General features: G+C 41.2%; 1 pseudogene; it reads right to left on the bottom strand.

Annotated features, from left to right (window-relative positions):
• Positions 1–16,809: 16,809 nt before the first annotated feature.
• Positions 16,810–18,388, bottom strand: LOC149236271 (peptidyl-prolyl cis-trans isomerase CYP40 pseudogene; annotated as a pseudogene).
• Between the last annotated feature and the right edge of the window lie 1,321 nt (positions 18,389–19,709).

Genomic DNA, 19,709 nt, shown 5'->3' on the forward strand with positions numbered 1-19,709 from the left:
TGGAGCAGTTGACATTCAGCGCAGATGCTCAGTGGAGCAGTTGACATGATCCAGAATTAGCTTGTTTTTTAGTGTTTTTAGGTGGAGAACTGATATTTAGTGATGTGGTTTGCTGATCTTGTTCCTCTAGGGGTAGGAACAACATGTTTAGGGACTTTGGATCCCTTAGATTATTGACATTTCATGCTTCATGCTGTAAGGCACAAAAATGTCTATAACAGTTGCCCCCTAAAGTATGAGGTCGTTTATCGGGTGAAATGCTTTATCAGGAGGATCCAAAGTTCATTCAATCGCTGAGAGGTGACCTGTAATAAAATACGATACAATACATTATTTTTCATTCTGCTTTCATGATCTAGCTGAGGCGGGCATTCCCATGCTCAGCTTTATAAATTCATTTTGGTACATATAACAGACGATTGTCTGATGGTAGACTGATAATTCTCTGCTGAAATTATCATCCTTTGAGTAGGATGATCATCTACTGCAATGATGTACATGTCAAATGTCTTTATATTTCCTGAATATATATCGCAGCCCGGATGGATGAAACTAGATCCGGGGTCTTCAAACTCGTTCGATCTTCACTCTAAGTACAAGTCGATCCATGTGAGAATTGCGCTGAAGTCGAACATGGAAAGACATCGCTTGATTACCGGTCAATGATGTGAACCGTTAACAAGCGTGAGAGGAATCACCAATAATGATAATGACCCTCAAGGTACTGCAGTACAATTCACGTGGTGTGAATATAGGACTTGGCGTCGAACACCACGCAAAATCTTCTGGTCGAAGGTCATCGATGTATACCTGTCGTCGGAAGTGAGAAACTTGCGATTGAGGTATGCAAGCTTCAAAGTACTGGGGGGATTGTCCCTAGATCAACTTCTTGGATAATGAGCTGAAGTCGACAAGAAGCGATCTGTCAAAGGAGGGCCTTAATGAATCCCACATCAGTGACACGGAACGGAGCTAATGATTTTAGTGGAGATGAAAACAATCTGTGAAATATGATTCAGGGTGGCGATCATGGATGGATGAAGGATAATGTATGGCAGTGGATGGGACACGGTTGACTCTTTCTGAACAACATCTCTTGAACATATAACGACACTGATGTGATGGATCGGTAGCATTACCCCAAATGTGGATGGTTTGGCGAAGACCATGGTGATGAGACCGGTGAATTAAACAACCCAACCCGATGTGATACGGAGGACAAAGTGTCATGTTCAAGAGCGACTTGCTACCATTAAAGCTTTGAGGTTCTCCCAATTTTTCCCCAGTCATTTCTGACCAGTACCTCTTTATTTTTGTCAAGCTTGAGGAGGATAACATATGCTTGTTCTATAACCTGCCCTTCGGGCAAGCCCATCGCTATGTTTTAACGAGCCTAGCGATAGGGAAACTCATTCTCGTCTAAAGACAAGTTTTTCCCTATTTAATCATTTTAACGAGTCTAACGACAAGGAAAACTCGGTCCTTTTCATTTTTAGAGAGTCTGAAAAGGTACAGAAAGTTAACTCCAAAATTCCTTTTTCGTCATCTAATCCCTTAAGTCCGAAATAGTATAAAACAATACAGAAGGGATGAGTTTTCGATAACTTTAACGAGCCGAATAAAACAAGCGCTCGACCTTTTTGTGTAATAATCCCTCAGGTCCAAAAAGATTAAAATCTAGAGGAGGGATAGCTCTTCTGGTTGCTTTAACGAGCTGGAAGGCCAAAACTCGGCAAACTTTTCATATTTTACGAGTCAGATGAAAAGAGCTCAAAGAAGACTCGTCTTTTGAGGAACGAGTGATAAACAGGGATAGCAGCAGATTCCAGGTACAGGTTGGAATTTTCCAATCACGACAGTGTCACAAGGATGGCTAAGTGAAATCACTCTTCGCAGCTGTTCCTCAAAATGGGTAAACAATCATATGGAGGTGAACGATTGGCCAAATGGAATGGAGGTGGCAGGTGCAAACACGACCAAGGCTTTTTATGGCTAATAAATTTACGATCACAATGGTTATTTACCGGGGTGTGTTCATTTTTTAATGAACTTGAATGCTCAACCTTATGTTTATTTTTTAACGAGCATGAACTATGTGCTAAAACTGCTCGGATCTCGCTTTTCTATTTTTTAACGAGCATAAATTCCGCGGTAAAACTGCTCGAATCTTGCGTTTATTTTTTAACGAGCATGAACTTTATGCTAAAACTGCTCGATTGATTTTGCATGCCCCTAGCACAATAATGCAAACGAGGCGCATGCCCCCTAGACTCCAGGGGGTCGTTTCATTTTTTAATGAGGTTGACACAGTAAAGAACTATCCTCTTGACTCTTTATTTCATTTTTTAACGAGGTTGACATGAGATAGGAACTATCCTCGAAGCTTTAGATCCATTAGAAATAGAAGGTTTCATATTCCACTGTGGCCATTTCCGCCAGATTACTTGTAGGCGGTAGGGCAACAGTACCCATTAAATTGGGGTCTTTTAGGAAAATTACTCCGATATTTTGGAGAGAATGATTGCTTCCATGGATCATTGGAATGCTTCCCGTAACGAATGATGGCACAACTTTTGTCGAAGTTGTTGTCGAACTGCTTGGTTGATCTTTCTCCTCGCTGTTCGACAGCTGCGGATTTCTGTTCCTTGTCGAAATCAAAGTATCATTATGTTGCTTAGAGTTCGACAACATTAGCACCTGGCATGAGGAAGTATTTCCACTATCAACCAGATTTTGACTTGGATTGGGAAACGGATCAGTTAACACAGCTGGGGTTTGTGAATTCTTTAAGAATCTTTTAAGCTCAGCTTTGTATGGACAATCTCTTGTCCAATGATCCTCATCACATATCTGACACCCAAAAGGTGGTTTCCCTTTTCCAGGAGAATTTTTTTGAGGAGATGACTCTCCTTGTTTCTTCTTCTTCCCTTTGTTTTGATTCTTCTTGCTTCCTGGTTGATTGGTTTCTTTGCCCTTATCTTCTGATACGGCATTTACTTCCGAAGCAAGAATTTCTTCTTTTGCATTTTGATCCGAATTCTTACGGGCTTTCTTTGACGAAGCCTTTATCGATTTCGCATTTGCCGTGCCAATCACACCGTCACCGGTATGAGAGTCACTATTTGATTTAGGAGGGGGAGGAATTGAAAATTCTGGTCTAGGGGCGTCGGGTATTTTGTCGTAGAGCGTGCTGGACTGAGTATAAACTAAGTCCAAATACTGTGCACGAGCAATAACTTGCTCCTCTGTTACGACTCCCCCCTTGGCCACATCTTCCGTAATAGCAGGAAGTAACGACTTTATAAACCATTCAGCTAATAGCTGATCGGGAATGTATGTTTTCACCATCCTACGACGACGGCGCCACTCATGTATATGATCAGATGTATGGGTGGCAGTCGTCTGCTTGAAGTTGGTTAATATTTTTGTTCCCGTTTCATACCTTATTGGTAATTGAAAATGGGTCAAAAACGTCGTGGCTAGGGAACTAAAATTGTCGAAGAGGCTCTTGGCAATTCAATATACCATTTAGCCGCTGGACCTGTCAATGTCCTCTGAAAACGGCGAAGCCTTATTGAATCGTCGTTTAGGGTGTTTGACGAACACCACAGATGAAAAGTCATCACGTGATTCGACGGGTCTTCACCTGGATTTCCATTGAATTTAGGAATGTCAGATGGAAGTTTATGAGGAATCGCTGGCCACCAAGGGGCATAAGCAATCGGATCGTTGGTTAACTGGTGTAAATCCGGTAACTCTAAAGTTGCCACGAATGGTAAATGTTGATTCAGGTTAGGCGAAGCGTAACCAGGGTACGATGGAATCGCTTGAGCAGTGAGCCTTTGCATACCAGCATAATGTAATTGATGTTGGTATGACTGATACGGTTGGTGGACTTGACCACTGTAAAGTGGTTGGTTTTGACCGTTTTGGATATACGGTTGTCCACTGTTCGCAAAGATCTGCTGCTCAGAACCTTGGTACACCTGCTGGAATTGCGGTTGCTGGTATTGCACAAGCCATGGTTGTGAAGCCATGTTCTGTTGTGCTATGCTAACCGTTGGACCGAGGTGTGGGGTAATTGTACCCGTTTGTACTTGTGTCGCCCCACCAGTTGGTGATTGTGGTTGTGACCCATGGTCAAGTGGCTGTTGCATTACAACCTGAGAAATCTGAGGTTGACACGCAACAGGTATCGCTTGAACTTGTGACACTGTTACAATAGCCGGCGTGGTTGGGATGTTCGTCACAGGTACACACTGTTGCATAGAATATACAACCCTTGGTTGTTGAGGTAGCATAGGTACCCAACTACTTGATGCAATTCCAGCATAACCTGAACATTGTTGTGAACTCACGTATGGGTACCCTCCTGGAGGGGGTAATGAAAGGGCATACTGCCCCCCATACGGTATCAATCCAGAACTCAAGGGGATTGATTGCCCAGATTGACCTCCAAATGGATCAATTTGGCGAGTTTCAACATAAGAGTTGCCGGGTATTACTCCGGATGAACAAACTGGAACAGACCATACTGTCGAAATAGTCCCTTGGTGGACTCCTTCTAGCTGTTGTGAGCTAGTTGGGACAGCTGGTATGCCGGCAAACATCGTCGGAGTGACGGCAGGGACTTCTGCTGTCGCTGTGTCATTTGACACAGTCCTAGATGATGACAGTTGTTCAGACATCTTAAGTCTATCCAATAGATTGCCTAGCGATTCTACAGGGACTTCCACTTGTGGTGGATTAACTTCTGATGAAGGAAATAGAGTGACCCCGACTCCAAAATGGGTTGGAGTACTTGCTTGCGGATCCTCTGCAATTTCGTCTATCGCAATCAAACCCAATGGAAGAGGAAGACCGTCAGGTCCGTAAAATATTTCTGGTGCCGAAGAAGTGGTTGCTTCGACAACGACAGTTGTTTGAGGAACAAAACTCTCTGGACCAGTTACAGATGGAACTGGTTCAGTTATACAAGTATTTGCCCCCAGACTAGGATCAGTATTACTGTCCTTCTGTGGTTGTTGAACTTCTTCTATGGAGGCAGGGTTTCCAGAAATGTTTGGAGTAACCGGAACCTCAGATGTAGTTGGAACACTTGTTCTAACTTTTAAAGGAGATTTTGAACCGGTTAAATTTGTCCGTACTGTTTTCGATTCCGGAGACAAAGACGGTTGACTCGTAAGCCTCCGCGAACGACGGGGTTTCAATTGACTTTCTTCCACGATTGCGGATTACTCGATCAACTAAAATATTAAAAAGGGGGAATTTGTGTTTCCGAATTGAATGAATTCTATTAGACGCTTTTAGACACAACTTGCTTTTTCACTTTTTAAGAGTCGAGAAAAAGCTAAAGATGACTCTAGTCTCCTTCGATGTTTTAACGAGCCCGAAGTGACAAATGCTCGGATGGACTTTTTCAGTTATAGAGTTTGAAAAAGGCCAAAAGAAACTACTCTGGAGATCTAGGCAGAGGGTGTGCCAAACCTTTCGCAAAACCACAGAATACGTTTTACGGTACGGGTGGTCGATCTTCGTGAATGCTGTGTTCACTGCATTGCGATCAGTAGGGCGGCCGACACGGCTTCCTAGGGATAAAAGATTTATTCCTATAGGGGTCTCCCAATATATACTCGACGGTACGTGGGAGCACAAGTCCGTATTAGTGCCACCGACTCTCAGGAGGAATCACCCACCTTCGTCGAGATCGACAGTCACTACGTTTAACGACGCCGGAACACATCTCTAGCTTAGACCTCTATGTGTTTGCGTTATGTTTCAAAGCGTTGTTAGGTTCATTCAATATATTTTAAGTTGATCTTTTTAAAGTTTTCCTTTCAAGGTTCACCACGAGATGTTTGATACAAATTCCTAAATGCAGTCTAAGATGAGAAGCAAGCTTTTTCAATCTTTTCGACTTATGAAAATCTTAACTACTGAGGGAAAAGAAAGACAAAATCTTTTCACATAGATCAAAGAGCATACACTAATGCACTTTTTCCCTAAATCAACATGCAAACTTATAAAATGCAAAATGCAAAATGCAGGTATTTCTTTTCTCTTCCTTAATGTTGATGTAATACAAAAAGAAAGTTGTTGTATAGCTTTGAATTCAATTTCAAGTGAAAGCAAACAAGTTTGTCCAAAATCAAAAGACACCTTAAGATTTACTTGTTTCGACACTAGAAATATATAAATTCAAACCATATGACGAAAGCAAAAACTCAATCAGCTATGAACAGCAAACAAACTAACTCTTAAGATCAAAACGACACTTTATCACAGGTCTAGATCTAAGAGGCCACAGCAAGACTAGTTCATTTTCGTTATGGGAAACTGCAAATGATATAAGAAATACACAAAGAACAAATACAGTTTCTTTATACAACCGAGGCGGAATAGTGGTAAGGAAAGTTGGTTTCAGATAGGTACATTGACTGGCAACAGGTTGCAAAAACAAGAGTGAAAACAGGGCAATAAACAGGAGGGAACCCCAGTGGCACTAGGCAAAACTGGTTCAGCGCAGGTAGTACACTGGCAGTTTGACCTTCAGCACAGGTAGCCCCTTCGGGAACTGCGCTGAAATGCAGACTGCCTTCACAGTGCCTGCACTGAAGAGATAAACTTTCGTTTTTCTCAGTTTCCGGGTCACAGATTGCTCAAAAATTCACAGTTTTTGGCCAAATCAGAAGCTATCAGTCAAGTACACACTAAGGGATGAAAAGGAGGATGAAAAGCTATCACTAAGAGCTATTTATAGTCCTTGTGGATCAGCTCTTCAAATCATAAACTTGCCCAGAAACTGAGCTAGAGTAGCTGCCCTCTACTTTGCATTTGAAAGATCCAAATGCAGTTCGATTCGGTACTCCCTGTGTTTATGAAATGAATAGAAAAAACACAAACAACCAACAAGATACGATCCCCAGCGGAGTCGCCAATTTGTTGTTGGGAAAAGTATCCAATATGGAATGACCCTATCCCACTCTAAAGGTGATAGTACCTCAGCAACAATCAAAGCAAAGCTATTCGAGATTACTTCTTTATGAGATGTAAGAGAGGGGAGAAAGAGATCCACTAACCGTTGTCTTCCGCTAATGATTGATCCAATCTTCTCTCTTTGCTGCTTGCTCCCAGCTCCTTGCTCTTTCACTGGCCCAGCTACACCAAGATCCTGCAAAATGGCAAGAGAGGGAAACTACAAGAAGCATACATTCATAAATGATTCAAGGATTAGAATAAATCAAATATACAAGCATAACAATACACCATTGAGATACATGCATATAGAAGAACCTCAAATGCTTTATTAATGGAAGAAGTAAAGTTCAGGAAGTGATACAACAATAAAAGGCCCAATCCAGCATCACCTCCCAGCAAAAAGAAATCTCCTCTTCACCTCCTTCAAGCAAATCACCCAATAGTTCTATACTCAAACCAACAGCACTTCCTTACATTCACAAGATTCCAGCCCCCTTAGACCTCATGAGAGAGCTCTATATATAGGATTTTTGGAGAAAGGATGAGTCAGCTTGAGCTTGGCATGGAGCTGACTAGTGTCCTCTCCCACTTCAGTTATTCTTCAGTTCTTGAGTCCACTTGGAGGTTCTTGCTTCCATTTGGAGATCTAGATCCTCTTACTCATCACAAGGCGAATTCCCTGATCCAAGTGTCATTTTGGAAGCTTCCTGGGCATTGACACCTTGAGGAATGACTGTGCCACTTGGCCAAACTCGCCCAGCGCAGGTAGCCTTCATTACTGTTGACATTCAGCGCAGGTACAGAGTGGAGCAATTGACATTCAGCGCAGATGCTCAGTGGAGCAGTTGACATGATCCAGAATTAGCTTGTTTTTGAGTGTTTTCAGGTGGAGAACTGATATTTAGTGTTGTGGTTTGCTGACCTTGTTCCTCTCGGGGTAGGAACAACATGTTTAGGGACTTTGGATCCCTTAGATTATTGGCATTTCATGCTTCATGCTGTAAGGCACAAAAATGTCTATAACAACCAGGCAGGACTGTTAAACCTGCTATGGGTGCCGCATTACCACCACACGCCCATAACCTTGATGGTGATAAAAAATTTGCTATGCTTAGTGCACAATGGGTGCTTGTGGTTAGGAGAACTGATACCCATCACAGATATGTTGATCCATAGGGTCACATTGCTACCACATTCGGGGTTGAATCCGGCCATGACATTTGGTGGAAATATGGGTGAGTGTGACCTCGCCGTGAGAATGAAGGGCAAATTCAAACTCGACAAGAAACCGCATAAATACTCAATTTCTAGCATAACTAACCACACGGTTAAGGTCGCCACCCAGAATTTGGCTGGGAAAATAATGAGGAAGTGTCGTGCAGATGAAGTACCAGCACTTGTTGTGCCATTAGAGGCCTAGTGCGCAGAGGGCGTACAATTTAATTGGGTGCGTCACCTCTGTGGTGAGTTCCTCGTGAACTGCAAAGAAGCACAAGACGACAGTAAGACCTTCCATTATGCCTGGCTCTTACTTTCAATTGTGTTTGCTTCATGGGAATTACCGAAGGACAGCTTGTTTCCTTTGGTCACATCAGATATACCAGAGGCAACATAGTTTTATTCGCTCTAGGCCACTAAGGATGCCGCGAGGGTCATAGAAGCTAAAATCTTTTGGGTGCTGATGGAGGCAAGCATCCGCGCCGCAATAAACCATAAGCCAAGGTTATCCCCAACTATCTTTGAGTAGTTTTCAGGATATGTCGAGTTCAAAGCGAACATCCACTGTGTTTCGCGAAAGGACCCAAAGAAAAAATGGTATGATCTTCCATACCTCGCAACAGACGATGAAATCTCAGTGGTCCTAGAGAGTTGGCCATCAGAGTGGAGCATGACCTCAGACTTGTTAGCTGGGTCTAGTAAGTCCGCCACGAAACAGAAGAAGGAAGAGGCCCAGCTAAAGATGTAGCAATTGGCTGACAAAAGGAAAAAGGAGGCCGAAGACAAATCTAAAGCAGAGTGTGCTGCTAAGAAGCAGGCAGAGGAGGAAGAAGAAGAGGAAGAGCATGACTTTGATAGAATTCAGAAATCTCCTTTGCCGTACAAAGAGGAAGAAGAGCAGCAATTAGGACAGGGAGTTGCAGACTCGAAGACTACTCCATTATGGGTTAAGCGCACTAGGGAGCAGGAAAAAGTAGGGTCGTGAAAGAAGTCCAAGGCTAGAAAATCATCACTTGACCTGATCACTTTGATTGAAGGTGATCTGAATGATATCGGGGACACAGTGAGGGATGCAACTGTGAAACTACTGCAGTAGTTCGAGCAGTAGCAGAAGCGAACCTTGGTCACCATTCAGAGGGGTCTATGCGAGCTACAGATCCAGGCTACTCAAGTGTAGACCAGTGTGGGACAGCACAGCATGGCATCAACTAGCTTGGCCTCTGGGACCTCAGAAGTAGCGGAGATGGTCCGCTCCTTGGATCCCTGGGCTGTAGTGCTGTCAGATGGAGCATTGACTACAGAAGTGGAAGCCGAAAAGGCCACCATCAGCTCTCTCAAGAAGGTTGGGTTGAACTTAGTCACACTGCCAAGTGAAGCCCTTCACACCCTGCAAGACAGTGTGATCACAGAACTTCGAGCTAGAGAGCAGTGCATGTTGAATGTGATCAATGAGCAGAAGGTCAAAAATGCCCAGATGTTCGTAGAAAAGACTTTTGTGATTGATCTCCTTAAGAAGAATGAGCACACCACAGTTGTGGTAGCTGAGGCTTGCAGAATTGTTCCAGAGTTGAATATCCCAGAAGATGCACCAGTTGACACAAGAATTCAGAAGCTCACTACAGGTGTGCACGATGCAAGGATGGAGTTGGCTAAGGTTTAGCTTGAGATGAACCTTAAGATCACAGAGCTTGAGTTGAGGGCCCAGTAGATGACTCCACCAGAAGTCAGAGAGCGGCACAAGGTAGTTGCCAAAGATGCAGTTGCCGCAGTGGATGTCACAGTGAAGGATTGCACTTCGCTCTTCGAGTAGTCGCTCAAAGTAGTTACCAACAAGTAGGAAGATCCCAATGTGCAATGGCTAGAAGAAGAGGCAAAGGAACTGCAACAGAATTATGATGAGGTCAAAGCGACGGCGCGCACTGTCGTCATCACACAAAGGTTGGCGAAGCTGCTGGAAGCGAAGGCACTAAAGGAATAGGTGGATGCAACACATTGCAAAGAGGCAATACTGAAGGCCAGAGTGGGGCCTTGGCTAGATGAAGCCTATGTCCTCATGACCTCCATTGAAGGAAAATTGGCTAGTCTGCAGACAACACAGTAGAAAATACAGGCAGATAGCGCAAGCCCAATGACAGAGCAACTGGTCGAGCGAGTTAAGCAGGCGGTGACACATTGTACCACCGAGGTTGCAGTAGTACAGTTGGAGCTAGGAGGTATTTGCGACAAGATCTCCATGCCAGCAGAGTGAATCGGGGGTGAGTCACTAAATTCATGTTGGGGGCCTGTTGGGAACGACTCCCCTAGGGTCAATTTTGGGGTTAAAATCCCAAGTTTTGGGGTCAAAGGCCCAATTTTTGTATAAAGAATGTAAAGTCTCCACATTTTGTGGTCGTGAAGTGCAAAGATGTAAAGAGTCATCAAGGGTTTTTTCCCTTAGTTTATATAACTTGTGTCGGTTTTATGAGATCCACCCTTGGTCCGTGGACCATGGGATTGTATAAAAATGGAAGTCTTAGAAGTGTCTAAGGGAGTTTTTAGTCAGTTTAGATATGTTCTAAGGAATCATTGATGTAATGGGTCTGTGATAGCTAAGAATGAAGAGTCTTAGCGTAGGAAAAAGGTTCTGCAGCTGTGTGCGTAGGGTAGTTAGAGTTTGTAAAGGAGATCTGAACATCAATAAAGAGAATTATTCTGGAATTACCTGTGTATGAGCTATTTTAATTCTGTTACGAATGCATGTGATTATCTTATGTTGAATACTAGGTTTATGATTTAATGATGTATTGATGTGTGAATCTATGTGTTTTACTTTTTTATATGAATGCAAGTAGGAATATCTGTTTACGCGAAGATAATCATAATGCATGTTGAAGTTATCCACTACTTAAGCTAATTTGGGTAAATACAGCAGTAAGAGTAATTACAGAGGTGTGTAAGTGTCTGAATCACCTATTTAGGGTATGTGAATGATAGTCATAGACCTTTGCAAAGGTCTAGAGGACGACTAAGGGAAGTATATCGATAAGCCCTAAAAGGCTTATCGATCTGTGCGAAGGAAGGGTTAGGATATAAAGTGACATCATTGCCATCTAAGGGTGTGGAAACTTGGTCCCTGCATCCCCCCATACTGCTTCGGGTGAGACTTCAGTCCGTGCTCCGCAGATTGATGCTGAAAGGGCCAGTAGTGTAAGGATTTACTTGGCTAATTAATGTTGAACCTGGGTCAGGGCCCATTAATCAAATAGTGTCCTTGAAGGGGAAACTAGCCCACTCTTTTGGTCAACACACTTTATGTACTCTTTATCATTGAAGTATTTTGAGCATAATGAGATTGGATCAAGACATTGGAAGTTGGACCAAGGAGACGTAGCTCGGAAGGGGTGAAATCCTTTATCAATTGCTAAGTGTATTACTGTTATGTTGTTATTTAGTGTTTTTTTTTTAATTCATGTTTTAAGCTCATGAATTACATATAAAGACATAAAAACTCATGTAAAACTTGTAATTTACCTCATAATCCTCAAGCACTTTGTTTGCTATTCTAAATTGGAATTTAGCACAGCAAACATTAACTTTCCCATTTAGATCACCCATGTATCTTCATCGGGACCAAAGTTCCTCCGCTACACTTTAACCTACTCGATTGCTCGATTTCAGAGCATGAGAATCTTTCTCAACAAAATGCATTGAGGTTCTAGCTGGAAATATCCTTCTGGATCCACTTGCAATACAAACCACTCACTAACATGATATATATTTTAAGCAATGAAACATGGAAAACATCATGGACTTTCATTATAGGAGGCAGTGCAAGTTTGTAGGCCTCTCATCCAATCCTCTCAAGGATCTTGAAAGCCCGCAATACCGAGGTTCCAGCTTCGCACATGACCTAATCCTCAAGGATCTATTCTTGGGCTTTATGTGTAAGGACACATGTTCCCAAACTTGAAACTCCTTAAATTCCATGTGTCAATCTGCATAAATTTTTTGTTTGCCATGTGTTTCCTTTAGATTCTTCTTAATAACCTACATTTCCTGTTCCATTTATGCCAACATGTTTGGTCCTATCAATAGCGTGTTCACTGGATCAATCCAACTAATGGGAGTATTACAACTTCTTCCATAGAGTGCCTCAAATGGACTCATTCTCAGTGACTCCCGATATTTATTGTTATAAGAAAAATCAACCAGTGCAAGATACTCTTCCCACTTCCGTTGTTGGTGCATAACATACGTACTCAACATATATTCCAGTATATTATTGAACCTCTTTCTCCATCTATCTATATGTGGATGATAAGTTGTGTTGAAGGCCAACTCTATACTGAATCCTACAAATAACTCCTTCCAAAACTTGGAAGTGAACTTAGCATCTGTGTTTGACACGATATTCTTCATAATGCCATGCAATCTCACTATCTCCCTAATGAATACATGTGATACATCATTAGTTGAATAATTAGACTTCACCAGAATGAAGTGTGCTACCTTTCTCAACCTATCCACCACAACCATGATGGAATCATGTTGTCTAGATGTCCTTAGAAAACATGTAATCAAATCCATGGAAATGACCTCCCATTTCCATCCTAGAATCAGAATTGGTTGTAGTAAAATACCTGGATGATTACACTCTGCTTTTACCTATTGAAAATCCAAACATATAGCCATAAACTCAACCACTTCCTTCTTCATATTCGACCAATATTAGAAATTCCTCACTGTTGTCAATGTATTTTGATATCCTAGGTGACCTGAATATGACTTAGCATGAAGTTCCCTCAATATAAGCTTCTTGAGCTCACTTTTTTCCAGAACATAGATATTGTCCCTAAATCTCACTAAACCATTTGTTGTGAGATGATATTCCACATCTTGATCACATGTATCATGTTGTAACCTATGCCTAAGCTCCCTATAACTGTCATCCTGCTAACTTGCCTATAAGATCTAATCCTCGAGTTTTGTCATGTATGAAATCACAGTTGCAATGTGATTTACTTGTACTCTACTACTAAGAGCATCTTCAAACTAGTTCTCCTTTCCCTTAATGTACATGATCTAAAAGTCAAACTCACTAGCCATGCACAACCATCTAGCTTTCCTGGAATTCAAATTCGGTCGGTAAAACAAATATCTCAATCCACTTTGATCACTCATCAAGATGAACCTTCTGCCAAGAAGATAGTGCCTCCACATATTCACTGCATGAATGATCGCTTCCAACTCGAGATCATGTGTCACATAATTTTTCTCATGCTCATTCAATTTCCTTGATTCATAACACACTACTTGTCCTTGTTGCATCAATACTCCACCAATTCCTCTCTTGCAGACACCTGTACACACCACAAACTCTTTATTTGTATTTGCAATCTATAGAACTAGAACATTAGTTAATAGTTCCTTTAACTACTCAAAACTTGTTACACATTCCTCTGTCCATTCAAATTTATTACCTCTTCACTGCAATGATGTGATAAGATATGAAATCCATGAGAATTTCTTGATGAACCTCCTATAGTAACCTTCTAACCCCATAAATGACATTATCTCATCCACATTCCTAGGAGGTGCCCATTCCATGATAGCTTTGATCTTTTTTGAATCCATTGTTATTCCTTACTTGGAAACCACATGCCCCAAGTAATGTACCTTTATCTAAAAGAAATTGCATTTGATAAGCTTGGCGTACAACTGATGCTCTCTTAGAAATCTCAACATTGGTTCTAAGTCTTCATCATTCTCTTCCTCATTCTTAGAATATATCAATATATCATCAATGAATGCAATCACAAACTTGTCCAAATAAGGTTTCAATACACTATTCATCAAGCACATAAAAGTAGATGGAGCATTAGTCAAACCAAATGGAACTACAAAAAATTCATAATGCTTATACTTGGTCCCTAAATAAGTCTTGTAGATGTCCTTTTATTTAATGCATACCTGATGGTATCTTGATCTCAGATCAATCTTTGAGAACATTGTTTCTCCCTTCAACTAATCAAACAAGTCATCAATCCTTAACAAAGGATACTTGTTCTTGATGGTTACATTGTTCAACTTCTTGTAATCAATGCACAGTCTAAGATTACCATCCTTCTTCTTCATAAATAGTACCGGTGCACCCCACAAAGATACAGTTGGCCTAATGTATCCCTTTTCAAGCATTTCCTTCAAATGCGACTTAAATTCCACTAACTCTGGTGTGATCATCATGTAAGGTGTCTTTGGTGTTGGTGCTATCCCTAGTACCCATTCATTAGAAAAGTCCACTTCGCTGTGAGGTGGAAACTCTGAAATCTCTGATGGGAACACATCTTGAAACTGTTATAAGCTCAGGTACTTTCTCAATACCTCTGCATCCTCAACATCCTTACCTTTATCACTAGAAATATGTACTGCAAATAACACACACCCTTTCCTACAACTGCGCTTTGCCTCCATAGTCATAACCATTCTGACTGATATAGCCTTCTTCTTACCCTAGAAGATCCTATGTTCTCCATTGTCATCCAAGCACTTAATAGCCTTGTCATAACAATCCACCTTGGTCCTCTGAAGATATAACCGGTCCATACCCAACAACATACTATATGATCCCAACCGAAGCACATTCAAATATGTTGATGTAGGCATACCATTCACAAGTTCTTACCCAATGATAAACTCTTTTCTTTGTACCTATAGTCAACTGCACTAACCAAGATTCAACATGCACTTTGTTATCACAAAATCAGTACTAAGGGCTGCAGCCAAGCAAGATTTCATGTAACTCTTTCAACCAGACTTTAGACTAAGGATTAGCCTCCTTAGTCAGAGAGGGCTCTCTCACAGACTTTTGATAAAAATCAATCACAACAACAGATGGCTAACTCTTCACACATTTATGAAAACAAAGCTGGTTGGACACATATCAAATTAGTCTTCATTGGGCTATGGAGTCTCACACATTTAGTAAACAAAAGCACAGTCATTTCATGGAAGTCAAGGCTCTTTGCATCAGATGTTCAAACATACTTTACATAAACCACAACTTGCCAAGCATACAGGAAGTCAGAGCATTAAACATGAATTCTGAGTGATTATGACGTAACAAGGCTGTAAAAGAACATTAAGAGAATAAACCACCATCACATTTGAACAATATAATCCATTGAGAATCTTGAGAAGAAACAACAGCTGTTTTACTATTACTGTAATAAGTCTTTTACATTGGCCCAAATAAAACTCTGTTTTTGTATAAAATCTCCAACCCCTATTACATCCTAATTTGATCCATTTATAGGAATACATTCTTCCCTCTCTAGAGCGAGCTCGAAGGCCCTATTAACTACTCCTACATGCTATTTAACTAATTCATTAATTACAAAGTGCTGAACTGTAATTACACAAAATCCTAATCAAACTAAAACACTAATTCCATTCTCCTCGTATGCTTGATTCTTCTTGGATCCTTGACAGCTGTCCTCCTTCAGTTAGGCTGAGATAGCTGAGCTAAAGATGCAAGGAACGCTGACTTTGGATACCTGTTAGCACTGATGGATCATTTATCATCAGGATCAAAACACCTATTTTTAAGGTCCCTGTCTCCTACCATCCTTCGAAAGTTCAGCAACATGTCCCAGCTCTTTTAATAACCCCAGGTATGGAATGCTGCCATGTTTCTGATGTGTTGTAGGTGATATTGATAGACAGATGTCTCTCTCCCACAAATCTCGCTCACAGTATCACAATAGCTGCTCTGCGTTTAAAATCACCACCTACAGCAGTTTCGTAGCACGCTACGAAACTGCTGTTAACAACCTCTATTTGTTCCGTAGCAAATGAATCTGTAGTTGGTAAATGATTTGCTTGAGAATCTTGAGAATTCCTGTGTGCTCTTAGCAAGAAGTCTGAATGGAGTCCACCTCTGCAACCAGCTAAAAGGTGGGCATTTAAGCAACCCAAGTCCTTGTATACCCCTCCATACTACTGGAAATTTTGCTTCAGAAGTCCTTCGTACCACCTCTAAAGCTGCAACTTTCAATAGAAAGAAAACAAATTGACCTGTAGTTTCTCTTGTTACTTGTTCAATATCAATGCTACTATGAAGAACGTGGACCTTGAAACACATCCTAGAATGTGGCTTGAGGAAGGTAACACTCTGATTTTCTTATCTTGATCTACTTCCCCAGGCCTACAAAACCAGGGCTCGCTCCACTTCACAGTCTTCATTACTGAACCTCCTCTTTACAACATTACTATATTCTGCATAACACTGGGGCTGGTACAGGTTCTTGCAAAACATAACTTTCACTTAATTTCATTGCAGTTGTAGTATGGGTGTTGTAATGAAGTCATGTACTGCCGCATTATCATTGATCCATCATCATCATCATTTTAAAGAAGATCGAACATCATAAAATCATAGCTCTGCTTATGAATATGATTGGTATCATGTAGTTGTAATTGATGACTGTATTCATGTCAGTGTCCTCCAAACAGCCACTAATGAAAACCCAACATGAATTCTAACGACAAGCAACAAACAGAACCAATAGAAGGACCTATACAATGATCCGTTCAACCTTTGGTGATGCAACTTTATTCATATGTCATTCTATTGGTTCAAACAGTCACTGCTGCTCCAGGGACCGATATGTTGGTAAGAAAACCAATAATGTTATTCTTTAGGTCTTGCTCCTGTTCATGCATATGCATCACCAGATCTCGAATCAGGTAGTGCACTTCATCATTTATATCAACTTCATCACGGCCTTCTTTCTCCCAGCAAATGTCAAGATAGTGCAATGCCTTTCTGTATTTTCTTAAAGCCATCTTATAATCCCCTTTCTTGTAATTTTCATTCCCAAAACATTTCGCAGAATCTACTGCATTCATCCACCATGAAATTTCTGCAGATTTCTCATCAAGATCAGCTGGCCAGTCTGGATACAAATCTCCATCTTCGAAGAAATTAGCTATTCCATCATCTGATCCTTCTGGGATCTCCCCACAATCTGAAATTACCACATCTAGAGAAGGGCGGTCACTACTTTCTGTGGGAGTATGCTCATTGCCACGCACAACTCCCATGCCTTTAATTACCTTCCCAAAGACAACACAGTTTCCTTCCAGATGGGAAGTCCTTGTTGTTGTGATGAAAAATTGAGAGACATTTGTATTAGGTCCAGAGTTTTCCATTGACAACATTCCTCTGCGCTCATGTTTCAGTTGAACGTTTTCATCATCAAACTTTAATCCATATATTGATTCACCCCCTGTACCATTTTGAACTGAAATGTCTCCACCTTGTATTATAAAACCTTTGATAACTCTATGGAAATGAAGCACTTTGTAATGCAGGGGGGCACCGGTATGAGGGCCAATGCACAAAGTCCTGAAATTTGGTCATATCCTCGACAAGTTCCTCGAGACTCTGCTGAACTATGACATGCCCCTTCTCCCGCTTCTCCGCTTTCTTGATGTAACTTTGATGGATCACCAGTCTCCACTTCCCCATTCCTTTTCTGCTGCGATCACAACGAACAAAGAAATCGAATGCAGTGAAGAAAACTTCCACACGAAATGCCAGAAAGAATTCCAACTGATGCACGAAACATTGATTCAAGCCTGTGAACGCTCTAGAGTCTCGGTTGAGCCCTAGTTTCTTGACTTCTTCTGTGAAGTCGGTTTTCAATTCCAGTTGGATTTTGAAGAATTCGGGTAGCGGACAACACACTGAAAGGATGGCGAGGATAATATGTAGCCTGACAAGTGTAATCGTTGGTAAAAGGGAAAAAGGAAAGTTACAAGAGCTTCACGCTGGCTTGTCATTTGGGTGTAAGGTACATGAGTAGTCGAGGTGAATATACTACTTGCCACATGCTGTGTCCAGAGTCGATTCTAATAGTTAATTAACACTCAGCACATGTACATTAGCAATATATCCTCCCTCAGAAACTTGCCATGTGTCATAAAGAGCTGCAAAGACAACCTTCTCATAAACCGATTCTGATCGAGCATTGGTTTCAAAAAGGACCACGATTTTGAGACTTGGGTATAAAACAGAGTTTTGATGGACCTCCGTTGGTGATCATGAGAACCTGCCACAACAGCTGTGAGAAAGTAGAACTACCACTGCAATGTTCCCCTTCAAAGCATATGCAGACAACGGCAAGTCTGCAAGGAATAATACAGGTCCCATGATCTCCTCAGTATGAAGTGACAATATAATCAGAAATCTCATAAGCTATAACCCCAGCGTTTGCCAGAAACAATGAAGTGACAACAATGAGAATATGCATATTGCAAACGAACCATATCATCCTCTTCCTTCAATGGAGTACAGGCCCACATATAACAGTTTGATAAACCTCGTTTCCTGCAGTGTTTCCATCAATTCACCTTAAATATCTGTCATTTCCCAATTTCGCAGCACAGTCAGTGCAAGGTCAGTGTTTTCGCTACGAAATCACTAAAACAGGTTGCGCTGCGAAACTGCTAAAGGATTCATGCGCTGCTGAAACACTTTGTCCTTAGCTAGTCTGAACAATTTAGTCAACAGAATTTTTAGTGATAACAGTGGCTCCACTTGGGATAGTGTGCCCTTGTGGTACACTAAGAACCTGCAGTTCCAGTGCCTTATAAAATTTATTTGACAAATAGAAATTTGCCTGGCCAGCATGACTGTAGGAGAAAGAAAACTACATCTACTGAAAAATAAATGCTCAGTCAACCTTGAGCTTATTTGCAATTTACCTACCTACCTACCCTAACAATTTCAATTTCCTTCTGCTCAATCAATATGAAATTTCCAATGTAGCCAATCCTCTGCTTTATCTGATATTTGATTTCTTTGACCGCATTGGAGTTCAGAGCCAATCTGACAGTGTGATGACCGCTGCCACTGAAACTGCCTTTGATCTTTATAGGAAAACTGAAACACTGGAGAGTAAAACTCTTCCATGTAATCAGCTATAGGATCCCAGAACACATGATCAGCTTGTTTTTCCTTGTAACTTTCCGGTTGTGCAAACTGATCTTCAACCACAGTGTTCAGTTCCTCAATCGTGAAAGAGAAAGGAACCAGCATAGTCTCCTTGCGTTCTGCCATAGAAAACTTCTGAGAATAATAATCATGATCATGAAAACTGTATGCCTGAATTTGTCCTTCTAAACCTTCAATTTCTTTCTCAATGTCTTTGACAAATTCATCAAAAAATTTCATCTTATCCTCTGCCTTGTAGTCAAAGGATTTTAGATATGAGGACAAGGACAAAGAAAAATTTTCATTTGTTTCTTCTTTGCTATAATCATTATTCCATTGCTTAAAATCTGTAACTGAGGGAGAGTCTGCCACCAACTCTGACCTATCTATCCATTCCTCCAAAAACATGAGCCAAAGGTCTTGAAATGACTTAATGGATTTGGCAGGAAAGAATTCAACCCACTGTTTGCATTTCCCTTGAAGTGAATCATAGAATAACCTTATACAAACATCCTCATGTTTAACTCTAAGAAGCTCT

This window comes from Pinus tabuliformis, chromosome 8 (assembly GCF_031772625.1).
Source record: "Pinus tabuliformis cultivar Carrire ecotype Pingquan chromosome 8, CPIR1, whole genome shotgun sequence".
Taxonomy (NCBI): domain Eukaryota; kingdom Viridiplantae; phylum Streptophyta; class Pinopsida; order Pinales; family Pinaceae; genus Pinus; species Pinus tabuliformis.